Genomic DNA, 22,331 nt, shown 5'->3' with positions numbered 1-22,331 from the left:
TGCCACCACCATGCTTCACTGTGGGGATGCTGTTCTCGGGTGATAAGAAGTGTTGGGTTTGCGCCAGACATAGTGTTTTCCTTGATGGCCAAAAATTGCAGTTTTAGTCTCATCTGACCAGAGTGGCTTCTTCCATATGTTTGGGGAGTTTCCCACATGCCTTTTGGCGAACAACAAACGTGTTTGCTTACTTTTTTCTTTACGCAATGGATTTTTTCTGTCCACTCGCCGTAAAGCCCAGCTCTGTGGAGTGTACGGCTTAAAGTGGTCCTATGGACAGATACTCCAATCTCCGCTGTGGAGCTTTGCAGCTCCTTCAGGGTTATCTTTGGTCTCTTTGTTGCCTCTCTGATTAATGCCCTCCTTGCCCGGCACGTGAGTTTTGGTGGGCGGCCCTCTCTTGGCAGGTTTGTTGTGGTGCCATATTCTTTCCATTTTTTTAATAATGGATTTAATGGTGCTCCATGGGATGTTCAAAGTTTTGTTTTGTTTTTTATAACTCAACCCTGATCTGTACTTCTCCACAACTTTGTCCCTGACCTGTTTGGAGAGCTCCTTGGTCTTCATGGTGCCGCTTGCATGGTGGTGCCCCTTGCTTAGTAGTGTTACAGACTCTGGGGCCTTTCAGAACAGGTGTATATTTCCTAAGATCATGTGACAGATCATGTGACACATAGATTATACACAGGTGGACTTTATTTAACTAGTTATGTGACTTCTCAAGATAATTGGTTGCACCAGATGTTATTTAGGGGCTTCATAGCAAAGGGGGTGAATACATACACACGCACAACTTTTCTGGGGGTTTTTTAAAGGTTTTTTGAAACAAGTAATTTTTTTCATTTCACTTCACCAATTTTGACTATTTTGTGTATGTCCATTACATGAAATCCAAATAAAAATCCATAAAAATTACAGTTTGTAATGCAACAAAATAGGAAAAACGCCAAGGAGGATGAATACTTTTGCAGCCTTCCCTGTAGCTCAGTTGGTAGAGCATGGTGTTTGCAACGCCAGGGTTGTGGGTTCGATTCCCACGGGGGGCCAGCACAGAAAAAAAATGTATGAAATTGTTTGAAATGTATGCATTCACTACTGTAAGTCGCTCTGGATAAGAGCGTCTGCTAAATGACTAAAATGTAAAAAAAAAAAAATGTAAAAATTGCAAGGCACTGTTGTCATGTCCTGACCAGTATAAGGGGTTATTTGTTATTGTAGTTTGGTCAGGACGTGGCAGGGGGTGCTTGTTTTATGTGGTTCAGGGTTTGTTGGGATATGTATTTATGTAAGAGGGGTGTTTGTTTTATGTGTTACTGGGGTTTTTGGGTATTGTTCTATGTTTTTTATTTCTATGGGTTTTCTATGTTGTGTAATTCTTTGTTGGCCTGGTATGGCTCTCAATCAGGAACAGCTGTACATCGTTGTTGCTGATTGGGAGTCATACTTAGGTAGCCCTTTTTCACCTGTCTTTTGTGGGAAGTTGTTTTTGCACTGCTGTGTGTGTAGCCTGCATTATTGTTAGTTTGTTCGTTTTCTTGTTTTGTAAGTGTTCTAATAAAAGTTAATATGAGCACTCAACCCGTTGCGCCTTGGTCCACTATATACGATGACCGTTACAACTGTCCACACCATCTGTAAGAGGTTATCCAAATAAAACGTTATCCCTGTGTGATCCCTCCCACACACTTCCTCTCCACTCCTGTAATGACCAGGCTTAGAGTGACCGAGCAACATTAGCAGGAGGAAACAGCTGTAACCTTGATGATTATTACTGTAACGCCACAGAGTGAGAACAGCTGTATCCATGGTGATTAACACTGTAACACCACAGAGTGAGAACAGCTCTAACCATGGTGATTAATACTACAACACCACAGAATTAGAACAGCTGTAACCATGGTGATTATTACTATAACACCACAGAGTGAGAACAGCTGTAACCATGGTGATTATTACTATAACACCACAGAGTGAGAACAGCTGTAACCATGGTGATTATTACTATAACACCACAGAGTGAGAACAGCTGTAAACATGGTGATTATTACTATAACACCACAGAGTGAGAACAGCTGTAACCATGGTGATTATTACTATAACATCACAGTGAGAACAGCTGTAACCATGGTGATTATTACTATAACACCACAGAGTGAGAACAGCTGTAACCATGGTGAATATAACTATAACACCACAGAGTGAGAACAGCTGTAAACATGGTGATTATTACTATAACACCACAGAGTGAGAACAGCTGTAACCATGGTGATTATTACTATAACATCACAGTGAGAACAGCTGTAACCATGGTGATTATTACTATAACACCACAGAGTGAGAACAGCTGTAACCATGGTGATTATTACTATAACACCACAGAGTGAGAACAGCTGTAACCATGGTGATTATTACTATAACACCACAGAATGAGAACAGCTGTAACCATGGTGATTATTACTATAACACCACAGAATGAGAACAGCTGTAACCATGGGGATTATTACTATAACACCACAGAGTGAGAACAGCTGTAACCATGGTGATTATTACTATAACACCACAGAATGAGAACAGCTGTATTCATGGTGATTATTACTATAACACCACAGAGTGAGAACAGCTGTAACCATGGTGATTATTACTATAACACCACAGAGTGAGAACAGCTGTAACCATGGTGATTATTACTATAACACCACAGAATGAGAACAGCTGTAACCATGGGGATTACTCTATTTTAAAACATTTATTTTGATTGCTCTAATTATATTAGTTAACAGTTTATAATAGCAATGAGGCACCTCGAGAGGTTGTGGTACAGTATATGGCCAATATACCATGGCTAAGGGCTGTATTCAGGTATTCTGGGTTGTGTCGTACTTAAGAACAGCCTTTAGCCCTTGGTCATATATCACAACCCCCCCGTGCCTTATTACTTAATTATGTTCCCGCCCCCAAGAAAAAAATCGTCACGAGGCTGAATCTAGTTGATGATCCCTGGTCTACATAATTAGCTCCATAATCTACCTCTCTCTACCTCTCTCTCTACCTCTCTCTACCTCTCTCTACCTCTCCCTACCTCTCTCTCTACCTCTCTCTACCTCTCTCTACCTCTCTACCCCTCACTACCCCTTTCTACCTCTCTCTACCTCTCTCTACCTCTCTCTACCTCTCCCTACCTCTCTCTACCTCTCCCTACCTCTCTCTACCTCTCTCTACCTCTCCCTACCTCTCCCTACCTCTCTCTCTACCTCTCTCTCTACCTCTCTCTACCTCTCCCTACCTCTCCCTACCTCTCTCTACCTCTCCCTACCTCTCTCTACCTCTCCCTACCTCTCTCTCTACCTCTCTCTACCTCTCTCTACCTCTCCCTACCTCTCCCTACCTCTCTCTCTACCTCTCTCTCTACCTCTCTCTACCTCTCCCTACCTCTCCCTACCTCTCTCTACCTCTCTCTCAAGGTAATTAGGATCTAAAACATTGGCATCCTAATGACTTGATGACTGGACGTCAATTTCATATTCTATTAACACATTTTACATCTCTCTTCCTCTCTCTACCTCTCTCTACCTCTCTCTACCTTTCTCTACCTCTCTCTACCTCTCTCTACCTCTACCTCTCTCTCTACCTCTCTCTACCTCTCTCTCTACCTCTCTCTACTCTCTCTCTGCCTTTCTCTACCTTTCTCTACCTCTCTCTCTACCTCTCTTTACCTCTCTCTCTCTACCTCTCTCTACCTCTCTCTACCTCTCTCTCTACACCTCTCTCTACCTCTCTCTACCTCTCTCTACCTCTCTCTCTACCTCTCTCTACCTCTCTCTACCTCTCTCTCTACCTCTCTCTCTACCTCTCTCTACCTCTCTCTACCTCTCTCTACCTCTCCCTACCTCTCTCTACCTCCCTCTACCTCTCTCTACCTCTCTCTCTACCTCTCTCTACCTCTCTCTACCTCTCTCTCTACCTCTCTCTACCTCTCTTTCTACCTCTCTCTACACCTTTCTCTACACCTCTCTCTACCTCTCTCTACCTCTCTCTACCTCTCTCTACCTCTCTCCACCTCTCTCTACCTCTCTCTACCTCTCTCTACCTCTCTCTCCACCTCTCTCTCCACCTCTCTCTACCTCTCTCTACCTCTCTCTCTCTCTCTCTACCTCTTTCTACCTCTCTCTACCTCTCCCTACCTCTCTCTCTACCTCTACCTTTCTCTACCTCTCTCTACCTCTCTCTACCTCTCTCTACCTCTTTCTCTACCTCTCTCTACCTCTCTTTCTACCTCTCTCTACCTCTCTCTACCTCTCTCTCTACACCTTTCTCTACACCTCTCTCTACCTCTCTCTACCTCTCTCTACCTCTCTCTCCACCTCTCTCTACCTCTCCCTACCTCTCTCTCTACCTCTCTCTACCTCTCTCTACCTCTCTCTACCTCTTTCTACCTCTCTCTACCTCTCTCTACCTCCCCCTACCTCTCTCTCTACCTCTCCCTACCTCTCCCTACCTCTCTCTACCTCTCCCTACCTCTCCCTACCTCTCTCTACCTCTCTACCTCCCTCGACCTCTCTCTACATCTTTCTACCTCTCTCTACCTCTCTCTACCTCTCTCTACCTCTCTCTCTACCTCTCTCTACCTCTCTCTACCTCTCCCTACCTCTCTCTACCTCTCTCTACCTCTGTTCCTGTTAGCCATAGTTCAGTGGTGACAGGACAGACCCAGAACTCAGATGCAGAGCTGTTTCAGAGGAAGACGATTAACTCTAATTAGATAAAATGTGAATGAATCACAACTAGGAACCAAATCTGATGGTTTTATCGGCTCTTTCTCCCTCTGTGCACCTGGGAGCAATCTGAATCTGTACTTCACTGTTGGATAGAACGGAATATCAAATAATAGAATATAAAATCATACAATACAATAGAATAGAATAGACAGTGATGCTGCATACATATGTCTGCTATGTATAGGTACCCTACACGTCATCACCAGATGACAGATGAATGACACAGACGTTCAACCATTCATGAACTCTTCTCTGGGTCTGAATAATGAGTTGCCTTGAGACTCCAAGCCAGTCAAACAGTGTTGCCAGAGGTCAGGCCTCACATACATAAAGCACAGTACACTGTATTTTCAAGATACGCATGAGATACATCGTCCAGTGAAATGCTTACTTGCAGGTTCCGTCTCTGCAACAACAATAATAAATAATACCAGAATGTATGTTTGTGTCGGTGTGTGTGTGTGTCTGTGTCGGTGTGCATGTGTGTATGTCTGTGTCGGTATGTGTGTGTGTGTGTATATTTGTGTCGGTGTGTATGTTTGTGTCGCTGTGCATGTGTGTATGTCTGTGTTGGTATGTGTGTGTGTGTGTGTATGTTAGTGTCGGTGTGTGTGTATGTCTGTGTCGGTGAGCATATGTGTATGCTGTGTCGGTGTGTATGTATGTCGGTGTGTGTGTGTGTGTGTGTGTGTATGTCTGTGTCGGTGTGTGTGTATGTCGGTGTGTGTGTGTGTGTGTCTGTGTGTGTGTCTGTGTGTGTGTGTGTGTGTGTGTGTCTGTGTGTGTGTGTGTGTGTGTGTGTGTGTGTGTGTGTGTGTGTGTGTGTGTGTGTGTGTGTGTGTGAGTGTGTGAGTGAGTGAGTGAGTGAGTGAGTGAGTGAGTGAGTGAGTGAGTGAGTGAGTGAGTGAGTGAGTGAGTGAGTGAGTGAGTGAGTGAGTGAGTGAGTGAGTGAGTGAGTGAGTGAGTGAGTGCATGTGTGCCATGGTGTGGAGAATCAGAGCAGGTTGTCAGTCCAGTTCAAGTGTTCAGTAGTCTGATGGCTTGTAGATAGAAACTGTCTCTGAGTCTGTTGGTAACAGACCTCATGCTCCGATACCGTCTGCTCAACGATAAGGGAGAGCAGCTCGTGGCTGGGGGGTGTGGGGTCCTTGATGATGCTGTGGGACTTTCTCAGGCGCTGTTTCGAGTAGATGTCCTGGATTGGTGGGACCACGGACCCAGTAATCTACTGGGCCGTCTTCACGTGCTGGAGGGCACAGCGGTCCAGGCCGTGATGCAACCGGTCAGGACGCTCAATGGTGGAGAGGACCCGGGCTGGCATGACAAATTTCTTCAGCCGCCTTAAGAAGAAGAGACACTGTGGTTCACTTACCTCCTCTATATAGGCTGACTCACTTCACTAGCCTCGTCTCTGTAGGCTGACTCAGTACACTAACATGCTCTCCATTGGCTGACTCAGTACACTTACCTCCTCTCTATAGGCTGACTCAATTCACTTACCACCTCTCTATAGGCTGACTCAGTTTACTTACCTCCTCTCTATAGGCTGACTCAGTTTACTTACCTCCTCTCTATAGGCTGACTCAGTTTACTTACCTCGTCTCCATAGGCTGACTCAGTTCACTTACCTCGTCTCCATAGGCTGACTCAGTTCACTTACCTCATCTCTATAGGCTGACTTAGTTCACTTACCTCGTCTCCATAGGCTGACTCAGTTCACTTACCTCATCTCTATAGGCTGACTCAGTTCACTTACCACCTCTCTATAGGCTGACTCAGTTCACTTACCACCTCTCCATAGGCTGACTCAGTTCACTTACCTCGTCTCCATAGGATGACTCAGTTTACTTACCTCATCTCTATAGGCTGACTCATTTCACTTACCTCCTCTCTATAGGCTGACTCAGTTCACTTACCTCCTCTCCATAGGCTGACTCAGTTCACTTACTTCCTCCTTTTAGCCTGACTCAGTTCACTTACTTCCTCCTTTTAGCCTGACTCAGTTCACTTACCTCCTCCTTTTATGCTGACTCAGTTCACTTACCTCCTCTCCATTGGCTGACTCAGTTCAGTTACCTCCTCTCTATATGCTGACTCAGTTCACTTACCTCCTCTCCATTGGCTGACTCAGTTCAGTTACCTCCTCTCTATAGGCTGACTCAGTTCACTTACCTCCTCTCCATTGGCTGACTCAGTTCAGTTACCTCCTCTCTATAGGCTGACTCAGTTCACTTACCTCCTCCTTTTATGCTGACTCAGTTCACTTACCTCCTCTCCATTGGCTGACTCAGTTTACTTACCTCCTCTCTATAGGCTGACTCAGTTTACTTACCTCCTCTCTATAGGCTGACTCAGTTTACTTACCACCTCTCTATAGGCTGACTCATTTCACTTACCTCCTCTCTATAGGCTGACTCAGTTCACTTACCACATCTTTATAGGCTGACTCAGTTCACTTACCTCCTCCTTATAGGCTGACTCAGTTCACTTACCTCCTCTAAATTGGCTAAGTCAGTTCATGTACCTTCTCCTTTTAGGCTGACTCGTTGTTGTTGGTTATCAAGCCTACAATGTGGTGTTGTCAGCAAACTTGATGATGTAGTTGGTGTTCTGCAAAGCCATGCAGGCGTGGGTGAACAGGGAGTACATTGGAGCGTTGAAGACACCTCTGGGTGGCCCCTGTGTTTAGTCAGTGTGGAGGAGGTTTTGTTGCCAATCCTCACAGCCTGTGGTCTGCCCGTCAGGAATTCCAGGATCCAGTTGCAGATGGTGTTGTCCAGACCCAGGGCTCTGAGATTGGTGTCAAACTTGGAGGGAACAATAGTGTTGAAAGCTGAACTGTAGTCAATGAACAGCATTTTCACATAGGAGTTCCTCTTGTCCAGATGTGTGTCGGCCATGTGAATAGCGTTGGAATTGGCATCTTCTGTGTATCTGTTGGAGCGGTAGTCTAATTGGTGTGGGTCCAATGTAAGCTGCTACACGCCGCTAGGGGAATATAAATGTCTCTGACCAGACCGAGCTTTGATTTCACAAACACTGGCTTTGGTTCCTGCATTATCCTCTACCAGTTCACTGCATTCCTCTGGACACACAGCTGTGAGGAGAGGAGATGAGAGGAGAGGAGAGGAGAAGAGAAAAGAAGAGGAGAAGAGAGGCTATTAAAGTGAGGAGAGGAGAGGGAGAGGAGAGGAGAGGAGAGGAGAGGAGAGGAGAGGAGAGGAGAGGAGAGGAGAGGAGAGGAGAGGAGAGGAGAGGAGAGGAGAGGAGAGGAGAGGAGAGGAGAGGAGAGGAGAGGAAGACAATAACTTGTATACTGGGCGTTGTGTAGAGATTCTATTAGATCTTGTTTACTGGGCGTTGTGTAGAGATTCTATTAGATCTTGTTTAACCGGCTTTGTGTAGAGATTCTATTAGATCATGTTTACTGGGCGTTGTGTAGTGATTCTATTAGATCTTGTTTACTGGGCGTTGTGTAGAGATTCTATTAGATCTTGTTTACTGGGCGTTGTGTAGAGATTCTATTAGATCTTGTTTACTGGCCGTTGTGTAGAGATTCTATTAGATCTTGTTTACTGGGCGTTGTGTAGAGATTCTATTAGATCTTGTTTACTGGCCGTTGTGTAGAGATTCTATTAGAGCTTGTTTACCGGGCATTGTGCAGAGATTCCATTAGATCTTGTATAAAGTGTAATTATACCGTAGAGGGGTACAGTGTTGTCAGGGTGCCAGCATCTCTCTGGGAGTAGTGGAGTGTGGTAATCTACCACACCATCTCATTATGCTGTAAACCCCCAGCAGCTGCTCACATTAGACTTTTATTACATGGTGGCGCTCACAGCTGTTCTGGCTCAAAACACTACAGGATGGCTGGGAGGGGAACAAAGACAGACGCACAAATCCCAAATGGCACTCTATTCCCTGTTTAGTACACTACCTTTGACCAGGGATCATGGGGCTCTGGGGAATAGGGTGGGGAATAGGGTGCCATTTGGAATGAGGACTTAGACAGATCCACACAGCATGTCTCCCATCATAACTGGGCTGGTTTTAGACAGATCACCATTACAGGCTATCTATCTGGTGTCAGATCATCATTACAGGCTATCTATCTGGTGTCAGATCACCATTACAGGCTATCTATCTGGTGTCAGATCATCATTACAGACTATCTATCTGGTGTCAGATCACCATTACAGGCTATCTATCTGGTGTCAGATCACCATTACAGACTATCTATCTGGTGTCAGATCCCATTACAGGCTATCTATCTGGTGTCAGATCTTACTGGACGGAGGTCAGGACAGTTGAACAGCTGAACTGAAAAGTTAGAATGGGTTTCAAGCTATCCAACCAGCCATAGTGATGTTATGCAGTCTCTTTCACAGTCTCTTTCACAGGTTTGGACCACTATTTAACAGGTTTGGTTCACTATTTAGCAGGTTTGGTTCACTATTTAACAGGCTTGTGACATTACAGGTTTGGTACACTGTTGAATAGGTTTGGTACACTACAGGTTTGGACCACTATTTAACAGCTTTGACACACTATTTAATAGGTTTGTTTCACTATTTAACAGGTTTGGTACACTATTTAACAGGTTTGGTTCACTATTTAACAGGTTTGGTAGACTATTTAACAGGTTTGGTAGACTATTTAACAGGTTTGGTAGACTATTTAACAGGTTTGGTACACTATTTAACAGGTTTGGTAGACTATTTAACAGGTTTGGTACACTATTTAACAGGTTTGGTACACTATTTAACAGGTTTGGTTCACTATTTAACAGGTTTGGTAGACTATTTAACAGGTTTGGTACACTATTTAACAGGTTTGGTAGACTATTTAACAGGTTTGGTACACTATTTAACAGGTTTGGTACACTATTTAACAGGTTTGGTACACTATTTAACAGGTTTGGTACACTATTTAACAGATTTGGTACACTATTTAACAGGTTTGGTACACTATTTAGCAGGTTTGGTACACTATTTAACAGGTTTGGTACACTATTTAACAGGTTTGGTACACTATTTAACAGATTTGGTACACTATTTAACAGGTTTGGTACACTATTTAACAGGTTTGGTACACTATTTAGCAGGTTTGGTACACTATTTAACAGGTTTGTTGCACTATTTAACAGGTTTGGTAGACTATTTAACAGGTTTGGTACATGATTTAACAGGTTTGGTTCACTATTTAATAGGTTTGGTTCACTATTTAACAGGTTTGGTACACTATTTAACAGGTTTGGTACACTATTTAACAGGTTTGGTACACTATTTAACAGGTTTGGTACATGATTTAACAGGTTTGGTACACTCTTTAACAGGTTTGGTACACTATTTAGCAGGTTTGGTACACTATTTAACAGGTTTGGCACACTATATTTAATCAATTCTGTATTCATGAGTGTCTCAGTGTGTTTAAGCACGTGCCTGCACACATCTGTCCGTGTGTGTGTGTGAGTGTGTACTTGTGGATAGCGTGTGTGTGTGTTATGGCTGTCTGTCTGTCTGTGTGTGTGTGTGTGTGTGTGTGTGTGTGTGTGTGTGTGTGTGTGTGTGTGTGTGTGTGTGTGTGTGTGTGTGTGTGTGTGTGTGTGTGTGTGTGTGTGTGTGTGTGTGTGTGTGTGTGTGTGTGTAGAGGACGACAGGATGAGAGGACACTGGGAGAGCAGATCCCGGCTGGGAGTGAGATGAACCACAGCTGGAGTTAATTAAACCCTCCACTCTCTTTACTGAAGGACCAAGCTGGACCAGTCAGGGGTGGTAACCCCCCATACTGTCTCCCAGGAAAGGCTGCTTTGAGTGGGGACAGCCACCCAGGAACCTCCCCTGTTCCTGGTTCTCTGCTCCCAGGTAGCAAATGTGGCTTATTATAAAGAAAAAACTTCTGTCAGCACACTGTTCATGTGCTGACAGAGATTTAATGTGACAGTGTGTAGGTGTTCCATTCTAGTCTAGACGGTGTGTAGGTGTTCCATTCTAGTCTAAACGGTGTGTAGGTGTTGCATTCTAGAGTCTAGACAGTGTGTAGGTGTTCCATTGTAGAGTCTAGACTGTGTGTAGGTGTGGCAATCTAGAGTCTAGACTGTGTGTAGGTGTTGCATTCTAGAGTCTAGACTGTGTGTAGGTGTTGCATTCTAGAGTCTAGACAGTGTGTAGGTGTTGCATTCTAGAGTCTAGACTGTGTGTGGGTGTTGCATTCTAGAGTCTAGACTGTCTGTAGGTGTTGCATTCTAGAGTCTAGACAGTGTGTAGGTGTTCCATTCTAGAGTCTAGACTGTGTGTAGGTGTTGCATTCTAGAGTCTAGAAGGTGTGTAGGTGTTGCATTCTAGTCTAGACGGTGTGTAGGTGTTCCATTCTAGAGTCTAGACAGTGTGTAGGTGTTGCATTCTAGAGTCTAGACAGTGTGTAGGTGTTCCATTCAAGTCTAGACTGTGTGTAGGAGTTCCATACTAGAGTCAAGATGGAATGTAGGTGTTCCATTCTAGTCTACACGGTGTGTAGGTGTTCCATTCTAGAGTCTAGACTGTGTGTAGGTGTTGCATTCTAGAGTCTAGACAGTGTGTAGGTGTTGCATTCTAGAGTCTAGACTGTGTGTGGGTGTTGCATTCTAGAGTCTAGACTGTGTGTAGGTGTTGCATTCTAGAGTCTAGACAGTGTGTAGGTGTTCCATTCTAGAGTCTAGACTGTGTGTAGGTGTTGCATTCTAGAGTCTAGAAGGTGTGTAGGTGTTGCATTCTAGTCTAGACGGTGTGTAGGTGTTCCATTCTAGAGTCTAGACAGTGTGTAGGTGTTGCATTCTAGAGTCTAGACAGTGTGTAGGTGTTCCATTCAAGTCTAGACTGTGTGTAGGAGTTCCATACTAGAGTCTAGATGGAATGTAGGTGTTCCATTCTAGTCTACACGGTGTGTAGGTGTTCCATTCTAGAGTCTAGACGGTGTGTAGGTGTTCCATTCTAGTCTAGACGGTGTGTAGTTGTTCCATTCTAGAGTCTAGACAGTGTGTAGGTGTTGCATTCTAGAGTCTAGACAGTGTGTAGGTGTTCCATTCTAGAGTCTAGACAGTGTGTAGGTGTTCCATTCAAGTCTAGACTGTGTGTAGGTGTTCCATACTAGAGTCTAGATGGAATGTAGGTGTTCCATTCTAGAGTCTAGACGGTGTGTAGGTGTTCCATTCTAGTCTAGACGGTGTGTAGTTGTTCCATTCTAGAGTCTAGACGGTGTGTAGGTGTTCCATTCTAGAGTCTAGACAGTGTGTAGGTGTTCCATTCAAGTCTAGACTGTGTGTAGGTGTTCCATACTAGAGTCTAGATGGAATGTAGGTGTTCCATTCTAGTCTACACGGTGTGTAGGTGTTCCATTCTAGAGTCTAGACGGTGTGTAGGTGTTCCATTCTAGTCTAGACGGTGTGTAGTTGTTCCATTCTAGAGTCTAGACGGTGTGTAGGTGTTCCATTCTAGAGTCTAGACAGTGTGTAGGTGTTCCATTCTAGATTCTAGATGGTGTGTAGGTGTTCCATTCTAGTCTAGACAGTGTGTAGGTGTTCCAGTCTAGTCTAGATGGTGTGTAGGTGTTCCATTCTAGTCTAGATGGTGTGTAGGTGTTCCATTCTAGTCTAGACTGTGTGTAGGTGTTCCATTCAAGTCTAGACAGTGTGTAGGTGTTCCATTCTAGTCTAGACGGTGTGTAGGTTTTCCATTCTAGAGTCTAGACAGTGTGTAGGTGTTCCATTCTAGTCTAGACAGTGTGTAGGTGTTCTAGTCTAGATGGTGTGTAGGTGTTCCATTCTAGTCTAGATGGTGTGTAGGTGTTCCATTCTAGTCTAGACTGTGTGTAGGTGTTCCATTCTAGTCTAGATGGTGTGTAGGTGTTCCATTCTAGAGTCTAGACGGTGTGTAGGTGTTCCATTCTAGTCTAGACGGTGTGTAGGTTTTCCATTCTAGAGTCTAGACAGTGTGTAGGTGTTCCATTCTAGTCTAGACAGTGTGTAGGTGTTCCAGTCTAGTGCCTAGATGGTGTGTAGGTGTTCCATTCTAGTCTAAACGGTGTGTAGGTGTTCCATTCTAGTCTAAACGGTGTGTAGGTGTTGCATTCTAGAGTCTAGAAGGTGTGTAGGTGTTCCATTCTAGAGTCTAGATCGAATGTAGGTGTTCCATTCTAGTCTACACGGTGTGTTGGTGTTCAATTCTAGAGTCTAGACGGTGTGTAGGTGTTCCATTCTAGTCTAGACGGTGTGTAGTTGTTCCACTCTAGAGTCTAGACAGTGTGTAGGTGTTCCATTCTAGAGTCTAGACAGTGTGTAGGTGTTCCATTCTAGATTCTAGGTGGTGTGTAGGTGTTCCATTCTAGTCTAGACAGTGTGTAGGTTTTCCAGTCTAGTCTAGATGGTGTGTAGGTGTTCCATTCTAGTCTAGACTGTGTGTAGGTGTTCCATTCAAGTCTAGACAGTGTGTAGGTGTTCCATTCTAGTCTAGACAGTGTGTAGGTGTTCCATTCTAGTCTAGACGGTGTGTAGGTTTTCCATTCTAGAGTCTAGACAGTGTGTAGGTGTTCCATTCTAGTCTAGACAATGTGTAGGTGTTCCAGTCTAGTCTAGATGGTGTGTAGGTGTTCCATTCTAGTCTAGATGGTGTGTAGGTGTTCCATTCTAGTCTAGACTGTGTGTAGGTGTTCCATTCTAGTCTAGATGGTGTGTAGGTGTTCCATTCTAAAGTCTAGATGGTGTGTAGGTGTTCCATTCTAGTCTAGACGGTGTGTAGGTTTTCCATTCTAGAGTCTAGACAGTGTGTAGGTTTTCCATTCTAGAGTCTAGATGGTGTGTAGGTGTTCCATTCAAGTCTAGACTGTGTGTAGGTGTTCCATTCTAGTCTAGACAGTGTGTAGGTGTTCCATTCTAGTCTAGACCGTGTGTAGGTGTTCCAGTCTAGTGTCTAGATGGTGTGTAGGTGTTCCATTCTAGTCTAAACAGTGTGTAGGTGTTCCATTCTAGTCTAAACGGTGTGTAGGTGTTGCATTCTAGAGTCTAGAAGGTGTGTAGGTGTTCCATTCTAGAGTCTAGATGGAATGTAGGTGTTCCATTCTAGTCTACACGGTGTGTAGGTGTTCAATTCTAGAGTCTAGACGGTGTGTAGGTGTTCCATTCTAGTCTAGACGGTGTGTAGTTGTTCCATTCTAGAGTCTAGACAGTGTGTAGGTGTTGCATTCTAGAGTCTAGACAGTGTGTAGGTGTTCCATTCTAGAGTCTAGACAGTGTGTAGGTGTTGCATTCTAGAGTCTAGACAGTGTGTAGGTGTTCCATTCTAGAGTCTAGACAGTGTGGAGGTGTTCCATTCAAGTCTAGACTGTGTGTAGGTGTTCCATACTAGAGTCTAGATGGAATGTAGGTGTTCCATTCTAGAGTCTAGACGGTGTGTAGGTGTTCCATTCTAGTCTAGACGGTGTGTAGTTGTTCCATTCTAGAGTCTAGACGGTGTGTAGGTGTTCTATTCTAGAGTCTAGACAGTGTGTAGGTGTTCCATTCAAGTCTAGACTGTGTGTAGGTGTTCCATACTAGAGTCTAGATGGAATGTAGGTGTTCCATTCTAGTCTAAACGGTGTGTAGGTGTTGCATTCTAGAGTCTAGAAGGTGTGTAGGTGTTCCATTCTAGAGTCTAGATCGAATGTAGGTGTTCCATTCTAGTCTACACGGTGTGTTGGTGTTCAATTCTAGAGTCTAGACGGTGTGTAGGTGTTCCATTCTAGTCTAGACGGTGTGTAGTTGTTCCACTCTAGAGTCTAGACAGTGTGTAGGTGTTCCATTCTAGAGTCTAGACAGTGTGTAGGTGTTCCATTCTAGATTCTAGGTGGTGTGTAGGTGTTCCATTCTAGTCTAGACAGTGTGTAGGTTTTCCAGTCTAGTCTAGATGGTGTGTAGGTGTTCCATTCTAGTCTAGACTGTGTGTAGGTGTTCCATTCAAGTCTAGACAGTGTGTAGGTGTTCCATTCTAGTCTAGACAGTGTGTAGGTGTTCCATTCTAGTCTAGACGGTGTGTAGGTTTTCCATTCTAGAGTCTAGACAGTGTGTAGGTGTTCCATTCTAGTCTAGACAATGTGTAGGTGTTCCAGTCTAGTCTAGATGGTGTGTAGGTGTTCCATTCTAGTCTAGATGGTGTGTAGGTGTTCCATTCTAGTCTAGACTGTGTGTAGGTGTTCCATTCTAGTCTAGATGGTGTGTAGGTGTTCCATTCTAAAGTCTAGATGGTGTGTAGGTGTTCCATTCTAGTCTAGACGGTGTGTAGGTTTTCCATTCTAGAGTCTAGACAGTGTGTAGGTTTTCCATTCTAGAGTCTAGATGGTGTGTAGGTGTTCCATTCAAGTCTAGACTGTGTGTAGGTGTTCCATTCTAGTCTAGACAGTGTGTAGGTGTTCCATTCTAGTCTAGACCGTGTGTAGGTGTTCCAGTCTAGTGTCTAGATGGTGTGTAGGTGTTCCATTCTAGTCTAAACAGTGTGTAGGTGTTCCATTCTAGTCTAAACGGTGTGTAGGTGTTGCATTCTAGAGTCTAGAAGGTGTGTAGGTGTTCCATTCTAGAGTCTAGATGGAATGTAGGTGTTCCATTCTAGTCTACACGGTGTGTAGGTGTTCAATTCTAGAGTCTAGACGGTGTGTAGGTGTTCCATTCTAGTCTAGACGGTGTGTAGTTGTTCCATTCTAGAGTCTAGACAGTGTGTAGGTGTTGCATTCTAGAGTCTAGACAGTGTGTAGGTGTTCCATTCTAGAGTCTAGACAGTGTGTAGGTGTTGCATTCTAGAGTCTAGACAGTGTGTAGGTGTTCCATTCTAGAGTCTAGACAGTGTGTAGGTGTTCCATTCAAGTCTAGACTGTGTGTAGGTGTTCCATACTAGAGTCTAGATGGAATGTAGGTGTTCCATTCTAGAGTCTAGACGGTGTGTAGGTGTTCCATTCTAGTCTAGACGGTGTGTAGTTGTTCCATTCTAGAGTCTAGACGGTGTGTAGGTGTTCTATTCTAGAGTCTAGACAGTGTGTAGGTGTTCCATTCAAGTCTAGACTGTGTGTAGGTGTTCCATACTAGAGTCTAGATGGAATGTAGGTGTTCCATTCTAGTCTACACGGTGTGTAGGTGTTCCATTCTAGAGTCTAGACGGTGTGTAGGTGTTCCATTCTAGTCTAGACGGTGTGTAGTTGTTCCATTCTAGAGTCTAGACGGTGTGTAGGTGTTCCATTCTAGAGTCTAGACAGTGTGTAGGTGTTCCATTCTAGATTCTAGATGGTGTGTAGGTGTTCCATTCTAGTCTAGACAGTGTGTAGGTGTTCCAGTCTAGTCTAGATGGTGTGTAGGTGTTCCATTCTAGTCTAGATGGTGTGTAGGTGTTCCATTCTAGTCTAGACTGTGTGTAGGTGTTCCATTCAAGTCTAGACAGTGTGTAGGTGTTCCATTCTAGTCTAGACGGTGTGTAGGTTTTCCATTCTAGAGTCTAGACAGTGTGTAGGTGTTCCATTCTAGTCTAGACAGTGTGTAGGTGTTCTAGTCTAGATGGTGTGTAGGTGTTCCATTCTAGTCTAGATGGTGTGTAGGTGTTCCATTCTAGTCTAGACTGTGTGTAGGTGTTCCATTCTAGTCTAGATGGTGTGTAGGTGTTCCATTCTAGAGTCTAGATGGTGTGTAGGTGTTCCATTCTAGTCTAGACGGTGTGTAGGTTTTCCATTCTAGAGTCTAGACAGTGTGTAGGTGTTCCATTCTAGTCTAGACAGTGTGTAGGTGTTCCATTCTAGTCTAGACAGTGTGTAGGTGTTCCAGTCTAGTGTCTAGATGGTGTGTAGGTGTTCCATTCTAGTCTAAACGGTGTGTAGGTGTTCCATTCTAGTCTAAACGGTGTGTAGGTGTTGCATTCTAGAGTCTAGAAGGTGTGTAGGTGTTCCATTCTAGAGTCTAGATGGAATGTAGGTGTTCCATTCTAGTCTACACGGTGTGTTGGTGTTCAATTCTAGAGTCTAGACGGTGTGTAGGTGTTCCATTCTAGTCTAGACGGTGTGTAGTTGTTCCACTCTAGAGTCTAGACAGTGTGTAGGTGTTCCATTCTAGAGTCTAGACAGTGTGTAGGTGTTCCATTCTAGATTCTAGGTGGTGTGTAGGTGTTCCATTCTAGTCTAGACAGTGTGTAGGTGTTCCAGTCTAGTCTAGATGGTGTGTAGGTGTTACATTCTAGTCTAGACTGTGTGTAGGTGTTCCATTCAAGTCTAGACAGTGTGTAGGTGTTCCATTCTAGTCTAGACAGTGTGTAGGTTTTCCATTCTAGAGTCTAGACAGTGTGTAGGTGTTCCATTCTAGTCTAGACAATGTGTAGGTGTTCCAGTCTAGTCTAGATGGTGTGTAGGTGTTCCATTCTAGTCTAGATGGTGTGTAGGTGTTCCATTCTAGTCTAGACTGTGTGTAGGTGTTCCATTCTAGTCTAGATGGTGTGTAGGTGTTCCATTCTAGAGTCTAGATGGTGTGTAGGTGTTCCATTCTAGTCTAGACTGTGTGTAGGTTTTCCATTCTAGAGTCTAGACAGTGTGTAGGTTTTCCATTCTAGAGTCTAGATGGTGTGTAGGTGTTCCATTCTAGTCTAGACTGTGTGTAGTTGTTCGATTCAAGTCTGGACTGTGTGTAGGTGTTCCATTCAAGTCTAGACTGTGTGTAGGTGTTCCATTCTAGTCTAGACAGTGTGTAGGTGTTCCATTCTAGTCTAGACCGTGTGTAGGTGTTCCAGTCTAGTGTCTAGATGGTGTGTAGGTGTTCCATTCTAGTCTAAACAGTGTGTAGGTGTTCCATTCTAGTCTAAACGGTGTGTAGGTGTTGCATTCTAGAGTCTAGAAGGTGTGTAGGTGTTCCATTCTAGAGTCTAGATGGAATGTAGGTGTTCCATTCTAGTCTACACGGTGTGTAGGTGTTCAATTCTAGAGTCTAGACGGTGTGTAGGTGTTCCATTCTAGTCTAGACGGTGTGTAGTTGTTCCATTCTAGAGTCTAGACGGTGTGTAGGTGTTCCATTCTAGAGTCTAGACAGTGTGTAGGTGTTCCATTCTAGATTCTAGGTGGTGTGTAGGTGTTCCATTCTAGTCTAGACAGTGTGTAGGTGTTCCAGTCTAGTCTAGATGGTGTGTAGGTGTTCCATTCTAGTCTAGACTGTGTGTAGGTGTTCCATTCAAGTCTAGACAGTGTGTAGGTGTTCCATTCTAGTCTAGACGGTGTGTAGGTGTTCCATTCTAGTCTAGACGGTGTGTAGGTTTTCCATTCTAGAGTCTAGACAGTGTGTAGGTGTTCCATTCTAGTCTAGACAGTGTGTAGGTGTTCCAGTCTAGTCTAGATGGTGTGTAGGTGTTCCATTCTAGTCTAGATGGTGTGTAGGTGTTCCATTCTAGTCTAGACTGTGTGTAGGTGTTCCATTCTAGTCTAGATGGTGTGTAGGTGTTCCATTCTAGAGTCTAGATGGTGTGTAGGTGTTCCATTCTAGTCTAGACGGTGTGTAGGTTTTCCATTCTAGAGTCTAGACAGTGTGTAGGTGTTCCATTCTAGAGTCTAGATGGTGTGTAGGTGTTCCATTCTAGTCTAGACTGTGTGTAGTTGTTCGATTCAAGTCTGGACTGTGTGTAGGTGTTCCATTCAAGTCTAGACTGTGTGTAGGTGTTCCATTCTAGTCTAGACAGTGTGTAGGTGTTCCATTCTAGAGTCTAGACGGTGTGTAGGTGTTCCATTCTAGATTCTAGATGGTGTGTAGGTGTTCCATTCTAGTCTAAACGGTGTGTAGGTGTTCCATTCTAGTCTAGACTGTGTGTAGTTGTTCGATTCAAGTCTGGACTGTGTGTAGGTGTTCCATTCAAGTCTAGACTGTGTGTAGGTGTTCCATTCTAGTCTAGACGGTGTGTAGTTGTTCCATTCTAGAGTCTAGACGGTGTGTAGGTGTTCCATTCTAGATTCTAGATGGTGTGTAGGTGTTCCATTCTAGTCTAGATGGTGTGTAGGTTTTCCATTCTAGTCTAGATGGTGTGTAGGTGTTCCATTCAAGTCTAGACAGTGTGTAGATGTTCCATTCTAGAGTCTAGTCAGTGTGTAGGTGTTCCATTCTAGAGTCTAGTCAGTGTGTAGGTGTTCCATTCTAGATTCTAGATGGTGTGTAGGTGTTCCATTCTAGTCTAGATGGTGTGTAGATTTTCCATTCTAGTCTAGATGGTGTGTAGGTGTTCCATTCAAGTCTAGACAGTGTGTAGATGTTCCATTCTAGTCTAGACGGTGTGTAGGTGTTCCATTCTAGTCTAGACAGTGTGTAGGTGTTCCATTCTAGAGTCTAGACAGTGTGTAGGTGTTCCATTCTAGTCTAGACGGTGTGTAGGTGTTCCATTCTAGTCTAGACGGTGTGTAGGTGTTCCATTCTAGAGTCTAGACGGTGTGTAGGTGTTCCATTCTAGAGTCTAGACAGTGTGTAGGTGTTCCATTCTAGTCTAGACGGTGTGTAGGTTTTCCAGTCTAGAATAGACGGTGTGTAGGTGTTCCATTCTAGTCTAGATGGTGTGTAGGTGTTCCATTCTAGAGTCTAGATGGTGTGTAGGTGTTCCATTCTAGTCTAGACGGTGTGTAGGTTTTCCATTCTAGTCTAGACGGTGTGTAGGTGTTCCATTCTAGAGTCTAGACAGTGTGTAGGTGTTCCATTCAAGTCTAGACTGTGTGTAGGTGTTCCATACTAGAGTCTAGATGGAATGTAGGTGTTCCATTCTAGTCTGCACGGTGTGTAGGTGTTCCATTCTAGAGTCTAGACGGTGTGTAGGTGTTCCATTCTAGTCTAGACGGTGTGTAGTTGTTCCATTCTAGAGTCTAGACGGTGTGTAGGTGTTCCATTCTAGAGTCTAGACAGTGTGTAGGTGTTCCATTCTAGATTCTAGATGGTGTGTAGGTGTTCCATTCGAGTCTAGACGGTGTGTAGGTGTTCCAGTCTAGTCTAGATGGTGTGTAGGTGTTCCATTCTAGTCTAGATGGTGTGTAGGTGTTCCATTCTAGTCTAGACTGTGTGTAGGTGTTCCATTCAAGTCTAGACAGTGTGTAGGTGTTCCATTCTAGTCTAGACGGTGTGTAGGTTTTCCATTCTAGAGTCTAGACAGTGTGTCGGTGTTCCATTCTAGTCTAGACAGTGTGTAGGTTTTCCATTCTAGTCTAGACAGTGTGTAGGTGTTCCAGTCTAGTGTCTAGATGGTGTGTAGGTGTTCCATTCTAGTCTAAACGGTGTGTAGGTGTTCCATTCTAGTCTAAACAGTGTGTAGGTGTTGCATTCTAGAGTCTAGACGGTGTGTAGGTGTTCCATTCTAGAGTCTAGACAGTGTGTAGGTGTTCCATTCTAGTCTAGACGGTGTGTAGGTTTTCCAGTCTAGACTAGACGGTGTGTAGGTGTTCCATTCTAGTCTAGATGGTGTGTAGGTGTTCCATTCTAGAGTCTAGATGGTGTGTAGGTGTTCCATTCTAGTCTAGACGGTGTGTAGGTTTTCCATTCTAGTCTAGACGGTGTGTAGGTGTTCCATTCTAGAGTCTAGACAGTGTGTAGGTGTTCCATTCAAGTCTAGACTGTGTGTAGGTGTTCCATACTAGAGTCTAGATGGAATGTAGGTGTTCCATTCTAGTCTACACGGTGTGTAGGTGTTCCATTCTAGAGTCTAGACGGTGTGTAGGTGTTCCATTCTAGTCTAGACGGTGTGTAGTTGTTCCATTCTATAGTCTAGACGGTGTGTAGGTGTTCCATTCTAGAGTCTAGACAGTGTGTAGGTGTTCCATTCTAGATTCTAGATGGTGTGTAGGTGTTCCATTCTAGTCTAGACGGTGTGTAGGTGTTCCAGTCTAGTCTAGATGGTGTGTAGGTGTTCCATTCTAGTCTAGATGGTGTGTAGGTGTTCCATTCTAGTCTAGACTGTGTGTAGGTGTTCCATTCAAGTCTAGACAGTGTGTAGGTGTTCCATTCTAGTCTAGACGGTGTGTAGGTTTTCCATTCTAGAGTCTAGACAGTGTGTCGGTGTTCCATTCTAGTCTAGACAGTGTGTAGGTTTTCCATTCTAGTCTAGACAGTGTGTAGGTGTTCCAGTCTAGTGTCTAGATGGTGTGTAGGTGTTCCATTCTAGTCTAAACGGTGTGTAGGTGTTCCATTCTAGTCTAAACGGTGTGTAGGTGTTGCATTCTAGAGTCTAGAAGGTGTGTAGGTGTTCCATTCTAGAGTCTAGATGGAATATAGGTGTTCCATTCTAGTCTACACGGTGTGTAGGTGTTCAATTCTAGAGTCTAGACGGTGTGTAGGTGTTCCATTCTAGTCTAGACGGTGTGTAGTTGTTCCATTCTAGAGTCTAGACGGTGTGTAGGTGTTCCATTCTAGAGTCTAGACAGTGTGTAGGTGTTCCATTCTAGATTCTAGGTGGTGTGTAGGTGTTCCATTCTAGTCTAGACAGTGTGTAGTTGTTCCAGTCTAGTCTAGATGGTGTGTAGGTGTTCCATTCTAGTCTAGACAGTGTGTAGGTGTTCCATTCAAGTCTAGACAGTGTGTAGGTGTTCCATTCTAGTCTAGACGGTGTGTAGGTGTTCCATTCTAGTCTAGACGGTGTGTAGGTTTTCCATTCTAGAGTCTAGACAGTGTGTAGGTGTTCCATTCTAGTCTAGACAGTGTGTAGGTGTTCCAGTCTAGTCTAGATGGTGTGTAGGTGTTCCATTCTTGTCTAGATGGTGTGTAGGTGTTCCATTCTAGTCTAGACTGTGTGTAGGTGTTCCATTCTAGTCTAGATGGTGTGTAGGTGTTCCATTCTAGAGTCTAGATGGTGTGTAGGTGTTCCATTCTAGTCTAGACGGTGTGTAGGTTTTCCATTCTAGAGTCTAGACAGTGTGTAGGTGTTCCATTCTAGAGTCTAGAGTGTGTGTAGGTGTTCCATTCTAGTCTAGACTGTGTGTAGTTGTTCGATTCAAGTCTGGACTGTGTGTAGGTGTTCCATTCAAGTCTAGACTGTGTGTAGGTGTTCCATTCTAGTCTAGACAGTGTGTAGGTGTTCCATTCTAGTTTATACCGTGTGTAGGTGTTCCAGTCTAGTGTCTAGATGGTGTGTAGGTGTTCCATTCTAGTCTAAACGGTGTGTAGGTGTTCCATTCTAGTCTAAACGGTGTGTAGGTGTTGCATTCTAGAGTCTAGAAGGTGTGTAGGTGTTCCATTCTAGAGTCTAGATGGAATGTAGGTGTTCCATTCTAGTCTACACGATGTGTAGGTGTTCAATTCTAGAGTCTAGACGGTGTGTAGGTGTTCCATTCTAGTCTAGACGGTGTGTAGTTGTTCCATTCTAGAGTCTAGACGGTGTGTAGGTGTTCCATTCTAGAGTCTATACAGTGTGTAGGTGTTCCATTCTAGATTCTAGGTGGTGTGTAGGTGTTCCATTCTAGTCTAGACAGTGTGTAGGTGTTCCAGTCTAGTCTAGATGGTGTGTAGGTGTTCCATTCTAGTCTAGACTGTGTGTAGGTGTTCCATTCAAGTCTAGACAGTGTGTAGGTGTTCCA

Source organism: Salmo salar, chromosome ssa05 (genome assembly GCF_905237065.1).
Source record: "Salmo salar chromosome ssa05, Ssal_v3.1, whole genome shotgun sequence".
NCBI lineage: Eukaryota > Metazoa > Chordata > Actinopteri > Salmoniformes > Salmonidae > Salmo > Salmo salar.
This window is presented reverse-complemented; position numbering follows the sequence as displayed.